General features: G+C 44.9%; 1 long non-coding RNA gene across 2 annotated transcripts in view; it reads left to right on the top strand.

The window, feature by feature from the left end:
* The first annotated feature begins 773 nt into the window (after positions 1 to 773).
* Positions 774 to 10,521, top strand: part of LOC140717131 (uncharacterized) — a 29,709-nt gene continuing 19,961 nt past the window's right edge. For both annotated transcript variants that reach the window (XR_012096457.1, XR_012096456.1), the window contains exons 1-3: positions 774 to 1,518; positions 4,503 to 4,616; positions 8,379 to 8,533. This is a non-coding gene — a long non-coding RNA (uncharacterized lncRNA). The remainder of the gene's footprint in view (positions 1,519 to 4,502; positions 4,617 to 8,378; positions 8,534 to 10,521) is intronic.

Genomic DNA, 10,521 nt, shown 5'->3' with positions numbered 1-10,521 from the left:
ATAAAGAAACATATTGTGGAAGAATATAACTAGAACTTTTATTGACAACAACCAAACCACGTTTTAAACCGGCATACTTCTCGATCATTCTGGATCTTTCTCAGATTTCCGCGCATGCTCAGAACGCTGTCCAACACACGTGACATCAGCACGAGTGGAAGCTGTGTTCAGCATGGCGGCGGGGCTTTTGTAAACTCTGTCGGATGGAGAGGGGACAGGAGAGAGGGTGGAGTGGCGTTGATTTTGCTGGCTGCTTTCCCGAGGCAGTGAGGAGTGGAGACAGAGTTCCCGGGGGGAGATTGATTTCTGTGATGTGTCTCCATAATCCTCTGAATGTCTTGTAGTCACGGACAAGATGATAATGAGGGAGATTGTGAAGCCATGAGTCCATCTGGTTGTGCTGTGGAATGTCTCGATAGACTATTCTTCTTCTGTACTGATGGTGGGTTGCACCTGTCAGGAACCCGCCCAGCCCCGACTCTTTCTCCTCGCCAAAACCCAGCACTTTCCTCCCATCGGCTCCCCTCACTCACATTGCCGGCGGTGCAAACCGCCAGAGCCGACACTCTCCGGTTGTGTCCGCTCCCCGTGAGCCGCTGTCCCGGCCCAATCCTCCCCCCACACTCCCTCACCCTCCGTGTCTGCCACCCACACTCGGTTCAATAGTCTGATAACTGCTGTCCGTCACACGGACATTTCCCCAGATATGGGCCCCGTCCGACCGGTGCAAGTCCGCAGACTCCCCGCGCTGGCGGCTGCGACTGTCGGCCGGCGGGGCCGCCCTCGGCTTCGGCTGTTCGGCCGTCCGATGTGGGGCAGGAAGGGACGCCAAGCTGGGGCGGCCGAGCCGGAGAAGGGAGTCGGCCGAGAGGTCAGGAATTGAGGGAATTATGCCCGTGGGGGAGAGGAAGCGACCGGGGAGCCCCAAGCTGGGGCGGCACGGCCCAGTCGGAAGGTTGGGGAGCGGAGCCGGGAGACTGGAAGCCTGGATCGAGGGGAGAGGGAATCAGATCAGGAGGTTGGGAACCTGCATGTGGGTGAGGGGAGACTGAATCTGGATATGGATCCGGAGCCTGGATGCCACAATTTACAGGCGGGAATATGGAAGCGGGGACGGGCTCTGAGGGAAGGGGCAGGGGATCAAACCTCAGGAAGTGGCAGTTGGCCCAAAGATGAACAGGATGGACGGAAACTGGGATCCTGGTGAGGAGAGAGTGAAAATGTGAAGTGAGGGCAGAGGAAGGATCAGGAGCTGAACGAGGAAGAGAGGCCGGGGGTCCAGATAAAACATAGAACAACACGGCAAAATAGAGAAGGTCGAATCCCAACTCTTATGGAGTAGATGAAGGCAAAAATTATAGTAAAATAGATCTGTCTGTGTGCGTGAGAGAGTTTGAGCGGGTAAATGTCAAGGAAAAAATGCATCAAGTTTAGTTTTAATATGAAATCAACGCAGTGGTCTCCTCTGTCGAATGAAGTGGTTCACGGTCTTCTGTCGCCGGCGCCCATCCCTTCAAGGTTTGACATGTTTTTCACGCGGAGATGCTGTTTTTCACTCCGCTGTGTGTGTAACCAGTGATTATTTGAGTTTCTGTTCCTTCCTGTCAGCCTGAACCAGTCTGGCCATGCACCCCCAAACTTTCTCATTAACAAGGCACTTTTACACAGAGAACTGCCACTCAGGATGTTTGTTTTTGTTGTTTATCCTACCGCTCCCTGTAAACTGGAGATATTGTTGTGCGTGAAAAGCCTGAACAATCAGCAGTTTGAGATACTCAAACCACCCTGCCTGGTATCAACAATCATCCACACTTTTCTTCCCCATTTTGATGTTCGGTCTGAACAACAACTGAATGTCTTTACCACGTCTCCACGCTATAATGAATCGAGTTGCCGGCAGATGATAGGCTGATTAGATAGTTGCATTAACAAGCAAGTGTAGATATACAGTAGGTGCGCCAAAGAAAGTGGTCATTGAGTGTACTTTCGTGGTCATTGAGTGTACTTCCGAGTATCCTTTGCACTTTTGTAGGGTTTAGGTAGCATTAAGAAGGAGATAGGGGACTCTGACTCGAATACTGGCGCTGACTTGCCTGTTCCTAGGTAATGCTGAATTCATCTTTCTCTTTTCGCATCTCACTTGCAACCTCATTCTCACTTTTTACCTTGCTCAGAGAAGTAATTGAGGCCAGTCTTTTAAAGATTAGCTCCATTTATCACATGTACATTGAAGCATTCAGTGAAATACATCTTTTTGCAACGACAAACAGCACAGTCCGAGGATGTGCTGATGGGCAGCCCACAGGTGTCACCACACTTCTGGTAACAACATAGTATTCCATAATTCATCAACCTGAGCCTATCCATCTTTGGAATGTGGGGGGAAACCGGAGCACCCAGAGTAAATCCATGCAGTCGTACAAACTCCTTACAGACATGGGTGGGAATTGAACCCCATTTGTGATCGTTGGCATTGCAAAGCAATTGCACTAATGCCTGCACAATAGTGATACCCGAGTCATTCACTATAAGAGGGAGTTTTGATCTGTTGCTTATTTGGAACATGTCCTGGTAAGCAAGTTTAAATGAGCTTAAGGAAGGACTCAATAAGGATGCACCAGTTTCTTCTAGTCCCCTGGTTTGTAATGTTCAAGGAATTTCCAAATGGGGAGAATGCACAGAAGTCAGAGTTGCAAAGGGACTTGAGCACCTCATGCAGGATAAGGAAGTTCATCCTCACACTGTGTTGGTGATTGACACAAAAATGATACAAAAACTGTATTTTTGATATATTTGTGAGAAATAAAGGAAATCTTTTTTGTCTTTAATAAAGTTAGGCTGGCACTATACCATCTAGTACACCACTGATATCTGTGAAGGGAAAATGCTTGAGGTTCACTCTGTACAATTTGCATCTTGGTTTATGTGACAAAAACAATGAAATTACTTGCTCAATAATTCCAGCAATAAATATAGTGATGAGTACAAGACATCAGAGTTCAACTAGGATGCTGAATCACAGTGAAGACAGATGTAAGTATAAGCTGTACTGCATCTTAGATCTTGAGTTTTGGTCAGCTGAGGGCTTTATTCATTGGAGACTAAGGGTGATCTTATGAAGGTGTAAAATGTCATGGTGGGCACAGATAGGGTGAATGTACTCAGTCTTTTTCCCAGTTTTGGTGAATGAAGAACTAGAGGTTTAAAGTGAGAGAGGAGAGATTTATGATTAACTTTATGTGTCACAATTTCACCAAAACAGACGGTGAAATACGTTTTTTGTGTCAATGATAAACACAGTCTGAAGACTGTGCTGGGGACAGTGTACAAGTGTCACCATGCTTCCAGCACCAACATGGCAGGCCCACATTGTAATGACCATAATCTGTTGTTGAAATGTGGGGGGAAATGGGAGCACGCAGAGGAAACCCACACTGTCATGAGGAGAATGTAGAAACTCCTCACAGACAGCGGTGGGAATTGAACCCCATTTAGTGAATGCTGGCACTGTGAAATGTCAAACGTCGCACTAACTTGACAGCTACTGAATGAGATGGGAGGCTGCAGCTGGTCAAAGCATCTGTCAGGCCATGAAGTGTCATAGAGCTCCACAACAGGGAAAAAGGCTCTTTGGCCCACAATCTCCATGCTGACCCATCAATACTATCCCAGTTATGAGCATCATATTTGTTGCCTTCAACAGGGGCCCCTATCCATGCTACTTTGGGGTGATACTGATTCTGGTTCCAAGAGATGTGGTTTAAGACAGATGTGGTTCAGGTGAGAATCCAAAAGCAGAAAGTTGGTCTTAGAAAAGCATTAACTGCACGAGGGACACCTGCCAAAGAGGGAATGTCTGTTGTGCCAAAGAACACTGTTGATATTAGTTCCAGAATGGAGTTGTATACTCAGACTGGATAATAGGGTTTTGAGCAAGCAGTTCAAATGAGAAAGGGTAAATTCAAAGGAGATGTGCTGTGCAAGTTGTTTTTCACAGAGAGAGTGGCGGCTGCCTGGGGTGGAACTAGAGGAAATTATAATGGAGGTGTTCTGAAAGGGTCTTAGATAGGTACATGAATGTGTGTGGAATGGAAAGAAATGGGCATTGTGTGGGCAGAAGAGAGTAGTTTAGGAATTCATTACTGTTATAATTATTTTGGCCACGTATTGTGAGCCAAAGAGCCTTTTTCAGTGCTGTACTGTTCAGTTTTTTTAGATAGCAGACTCTGGTTAGAGTCTCTCATTACCTGTATCGTGGTCCCTGCAGAGTGGGTACTTGACTCTTAAGAGTGTCCTTTGTTTTGCAATCTTGGGACATCCTGTACAACCAATATTTTTTTGTTTTCTAATCTGCCAGAATTTTACTGTGTACTTTAGTGGAAAGTTACCTTCCATGGACTGTCCTTTAACGTGATCTATATCTCAGTAATAGGGTGTCCAATCAAGTGGTCTTTATCACCATTCCCATCCATTATTTAACCCTTCCTTTCCCCACCATGCAGGAGAATGCATCCTCTATCATAAACCTAGGTTCCTGGACTGGGAACTGAAAGTACTGACAGCACAAGACGTCTCACGGCTGCAGGATGACGACATCCAGAGACAGTTCAATACCTGTAAGTGGTTTATTATTGTTACATGTAACACGTTGCACTGATAAAACTTTGTTTTGCACACTATCCATGTAGATCATTTTATCACATTAATGCATTGAAGTTGTACAGGGGAAAAGCAATAAGACTGGTTTCTGTGATATGTTGTGCTGTGTGCACAGCTCACTGCTGTTTCCTACATACACCGGCAGAGCAGTTGCCATACCAAACCGTGATACATCCCGGATAGGATTCTTTCTATGTGATGTGCTGAGTGAAATTGGTGAGGTTCAAAGGGGACTTGCTCAATTTCTTTAGCATCCTGAGGGAGGAGTGTTGCTGATGGGCTTTGTTAGCCATGGTGTCTGTGTGCTTGGACCAGAACCTTCAGGGTCTCAGAAGAGCCAAAAGGGCCTTGTGTTCCCTCGGATTGAGACGTTACCATTTCAGTGACACCAGATATCTTGGTGCTTGTTCACTTTCGATTGTGAGAACTGGGCTCGGGTAACTGATTGCTACCATATAGACAATGACACTTAGCCCAAAGTACCACAGATTATCTCATGATACACGATGGTCTTCATCAAAACAGAGACACAAGGGGCAGCAAATGCTGGGATGTGGAGTGTGAAAACAGGGAGAACCAGAGGTGCACAGCAGGTCAGGGAACATCCAAGCAGAGAAATGGATGGCTGAAAATTTGGGTTGACATCATTCTGCTGAATATATTTGACCTGACCTGCTGACTTCCTCCAGTGGCTCGACTCTGCACATGGTGAAAGCAGTCAATATATGATTGTCATATATGATGAGAGTATTTCAGCTCCCTGCTCTCTCCGCTGCAGCTTTTACCCTTCTCCACTTTACTCTCTGCTCCTGTCTAACTTTTCCTTTCACACCCTTATCTTCCAAACATCTCTTCTTCTCTTTCCCCCCCCCCCACCCCCCGCAACATGTATGGCCGTTCCTGGCCTTCTCTTCCCCTCCCTCTTCTTTCTCATGCCACCTTCCACCTTCACTTCATCTTTGCCCTTCTTCTCAGTAACCTTTCTTAGACCATGAAGGATAAGGCATAGGAGCAGAATCGGGCCATTCTGTTTATCAAGCCTGCTTCACCATTCTACCATGCCTGATTTATTATCACTCAGCCCAATTATTGAGCCTTTGATGCATAGATTAATCAAGAACCTGTCAAACTATGCTTTAACTATAACCGATGACTTGCCCTGTACAGCTGTCTGTGATAAACTAAGTCAACAGATTCACCACCATCTGACAAAAGAAACTCATCCTCCTCTCTGTTATAATTGGACTAACCTCTATTCTGAGGCTGTTCCCGCGGGTTCAAGAGTCTCTGCTTCAGGAGATATCCTCACCACATCTATGCTATGTAGGCTTTTCAATATTCAATCATCTCATTCTTCTAAAGTCCAGTGTGTATGGGCCCAGATCCATCAATGTTCCTCAAATGTTTACCATTTGACCATAGACATAGGAGCAGAATTAGACCATCTGGCCCATCTAGTCTGCTCTGCCAATCAATCATGGCCGATCCTTTTGTTTCTACTCCTCAACCCTTGTTCTCAGCTTTCTCCCCATAACCTTTGATGCCATGTCCAATCAAGAATCTATCAATCTCTGCCTTAGATACACCCAACAATCTGGCCTCCACAGCTGCATGTAGCAACAAATTCCACAAATTCACCACCTTCCAGCTAAAGAGATTTCTCCACAATTCTGTTTTGAAAGGGCGCCCCCACCTATCCTGAGGCTGTGCCCTCTTGTCATAGGCTCTCTCACCATGGAAAACATCCTTTCCACATCTACTCTGTCTAGGCCTTTCAACATTCGATAGGTTTCAATGAGATGCCCCCTCATCCTTCTGAATTCCAGCAAGTACAGACTCAGAGCCATCAAACATTCCTTGTATGATAACCCTTTTACTCCTGGAGCCTCATCTGGACCCTCTCCAATGCCAGCACATCTTTTCTAAGATGAGGGGCCCAAAACTGTTCACAATACTCAAGTTGAGGCCTCACCAGTGCCTTATAAAGCCTCAGCATCACATCCCTGCTCTTGTATCCTAGACCTCTTGAAATGAATGCTAACATGGTATTTGCCTTCCTCACCACCGACTCTACCTGTAAGTTGACCTTTAGAGTGTTCTGAACAAGGACTCCCAAGTCCCTTTGCATCTCAGATTTTTGGCTTTTCTCCCCGTTTTGACAATGTTCTGCACATTTATTTCTAATACCAAGTGCATGACCATGATTTTTGAACTTTGTATTTCATTTGCCACTTTCTTGCCTGTTCTCCTAATCTGTCCCAAGTCCTTCTGCATCCTACCTGTTTCCTCAACATTACCTGCCCCTCCACCAAACTTCATATCAAACTTGGCAACAAAGCCATCTATTCCATGAGCTAAATCATTGATATACAGTATAAAAAGAAGTGGTCTCATCACCGACCCCTGTAGAACACAACTAGTCACTGGCAGCCAAACAGAAAGGGATCCTTTCATTCCCACATGCTGCCTCCAATCAATCGGGCAATGCTCTAACCATGTTAGTAACCATCCTGTAATACCATGGGCTCTTAACTTGGTAGACAGCATCATGTGTGGCATCTTGTCAAAGGTCTTCTGAAAGGATTATACAACATCCACTGCATCCCCTTTCATGTCCACAGAATCTCCCATCTTTTCCCCTGGTTGAGTACCCTATCACTACCACTCCCTTCTTCTCTCTCTTTCCTTGCTCCACTACTGACCCATGCTCAGTGCCTGTAACCTGGTCACCGTGACATTCTCCCAGGAAGTCATTCCCCACAAAAGTATCCGAAGCTGTATACTTATTTTTGAGGGGATGGCCACAGGTGTGTTCTGCTCTAATTGCCTGTTTCTATTTCTCCTGACAGTCACCCAGCTGCTCACCTCCTGCAACTTTGGGATTTGTTCCCAGAATCATTCTGTTGAGCCTCTTCTGAACTCTTATATAGAACATTAGAGCAGGACCTTCGACCCTCGATGTTGTGCCAACTTATTAACCAACTCCAAGATCAATTAAAAGCTTACAATTTTCACTAAACTGTTACTGTTCCTCCTCTCTCCTATCTGTTGTGTAGTGGATGTTCAACAGGTTGCTGCCTGGACTTGTTCAACCTGTCCTCATATTGTCTTCTGAGGATAGGATGAGTGAGATGAGGCTTTTCTCTTTAGGGTGAAGAAGCATTAGAGGTAACTTAATAGAGGTTTACAAGATCATAACCGGCATTGATTGAGTTGATACACAAAAGCTTTTTCCCAGGGCAGAAAGAGGTAAGAAATGTTTTTTTTTTTACAGAGCCTGGTCGGTGTGCTGAACCACCCCAGGGATCAAGGTGGAGATAGATAAATTAGGTACTTTGAAGAAACTCTCATAGGCATATGGATAATAGAAACATTGAGTGTTACTGTAGGAGGGAAGATTAGATTGATCTTAGATCAGCTTAAGTGGTTTGCACAATATTGTTGGCTGAAAGGCCCACACTGCTGTGGTGTTCAGTCTCATTCACTGTAATTTCTTCACCTTCCCATACATTAACAAATTTCCTCTTCTCTCCATTGCTCACCCTTACCTTCCTAATTTCCAACTCCTTATGCCTATCTCTCCAGTTCCTCACTCTCGACTTGCCGGTCCCACCTGAATCCCCACTCGTCTTCTTCCTCTTCACAACCCTGCATCCCACCCTCCCCTTCCCTGACAACATCTCTTTCACTGATGCTTCCTCTCTGTTCTCCTCATCAAGGATGAAGATATTAAACCATGCTGACGGGTAACCACATGCAGAAGATAAATCTGGCTCATGGATGAAGTCCTACTTTTACAAACTCGGGGATGACTATCTGACAGTATTGTACAATTTCCAAAAGATCCTGATGTTGGTTGGCCAGGAATCAGTCTGTGAGTATTGACAAGTTTTGGAGGGAGCATGTTTAAAGAAAGCTTACAAAAGTATTTGTCCAGAGCAACAACCCTGCCTGTGATGAGTCCATGATTCCTGATATGGCTCCATGCTGAAGCCAGTGGAGTTTCTACGTCAAGGCACCAGTATACATTTTACTTATTTCATTGAGAGATGCAGTGTGGAACAGGCCCTTCTGGCCCATTGAGCCGTGCTGCCCAGCAACCCACCTATTTAACACTAACATAATCACAGCACAACTTACAATGACCAACTAGCCTACCAACTGGTTCGTCTTTGGACTGTGGATGGAAACTGGAGCACCCGGAGGAAACCCACGCACTGATGGGAAGAACGTACAAACTCTGTACAGACGGGTTACAGGTCCAAGCACCCACGGCACAAGCTGTAATTGTGTTGCACTAACCACTACACCCCTTGACCTTTGATGCTGTCTGTGTGGAGTTTGCACCTTCTCCCTGTCGCCATATGTGTTTCTCCTGGGAGCTTCACTTTCCTTCCACTTATTAATAATTGGGGTATTATTCTCACAAATGACGAGATACAGTGTACAAATGTGTTTTGCATAAATCACTTTGTACTGAAATGGACCTTGCTTTTTTGTAATAATGTTCTTTTTTCAATACATTGCATATAATTTTATTTTCTAGTGAATGCTGCTGATCTGATTCTATGAGCCTGTGATGCTGTTGCAAATAAGTTTCTCATTGCCCCTGTTCACACATGTACTTTACATATGACAATGAATACAACTGACAGCTGCACAGATTATTTAAAAATGTAAGTACATTGAGGTCGTACAAAGGAAAAACAATACCAAAATTCATAATATACACTCAATGGCCATTTTATTAGGCACCCCTGTACACCTACTCATTAATGCAATTAACTGATCGGCCAATCATGTGGCGGCAACTCAATGCATAAAAGCATGCAGACATGGTCAAGAGGTTCAGTTGTTGTTCAGACCAAACATCATTGTGGGAAAGAAATGTGATCTAAGTAAATTTGAACATTGGTGATGGTTGGTGCCAGATGATGTGGTTTGAGTATCTCTGAAGCTGCTGATCTCCTAAATGTTGATGCACAGCAGTCTCTAAAGTTTACAGAGAGTGATGTGAAAAGCTAATAACATCCAGTGAGCAGCAGTTCTGCGGGAGAAAATGCCCGTTAATGAGAGAGGTCAGAGAAGAATTGCATTGCTTGTCCGAGAAAATCTTATGGCGGTGCTTTGGAAGGATAGATTACAGAGCTCCTCTAGGGAGGCGATTTGGGTGGAATTGAGGAATGGGAAAGGTGTAGTAACACTGATAGGAGTGTATTATAGGCCACCTAATGGGGAGCGTGAGTTGGAAGAGCAAATGTGTAAGGAGATAGCAGATATTTGTAGTAAACACAAGGTGGTGATTGTGGGAGATTTTAATTTTCCACACATAGATTGGGAAGCCCATTCTGTAAAAGGGCTGGATGGTTTAGAGTTTGTGAAATGTGTGCAGGATAGTTTTTTGCAACAATACATAGAAGTACCGACTAGAGATGGGGCAGTGTTGGATCTCCTGTTAGGGAATGCGATAGGTCAGCTGACAGATGTATGTGTTGGGGAGCACTTCGGGTCCAGTGATCACAATAGCATTAGCTTCAATATAATTATGGAGAAGGACAGGACTGGACCTAGAGTTGAGATTTTTGATTGGATAAAGGCTAACTTTGAGGAGATGTGCAGGGATTTAGAGAGAGAGTGGATTGGGTCAAGTTGTTTTATGGGAAGGATGTAATAGAGAAATGGAGGTCATTTAAGGGTGAAATTATGAGGGTACAGAATCTTTATGTTCCTGTTCGGTTGAAAGGAAAGGTTAAAGGTTTGAAAGCGCCATGGTTTTCAAGGGATATTAGAAACTTGGTTCGAAAAAAGAGGGATGTCTTCAATAGATATAGGCAGCATGAAGTAAAGGAATTGCTCGAGGAA

This window comes from Hemitrygon akajei, chromosome 27 (assembly GCF_048418815.1).
Source record: "Hemitrygon akajei chromosome 27, sHemAka1.3, whole genome shotgun sequence".
In the NCBI taxonomy this organism is placed as follows: Eukaryota; Metazoa; Chordata; class Chondrichthyes; order Myliobatiformes; family Dasyatidae; genus Hemitrygon; species Hemitrygon akajei.
This window is presented reverse-complemented; position numbering and strand designations above follow the sequence as displayed.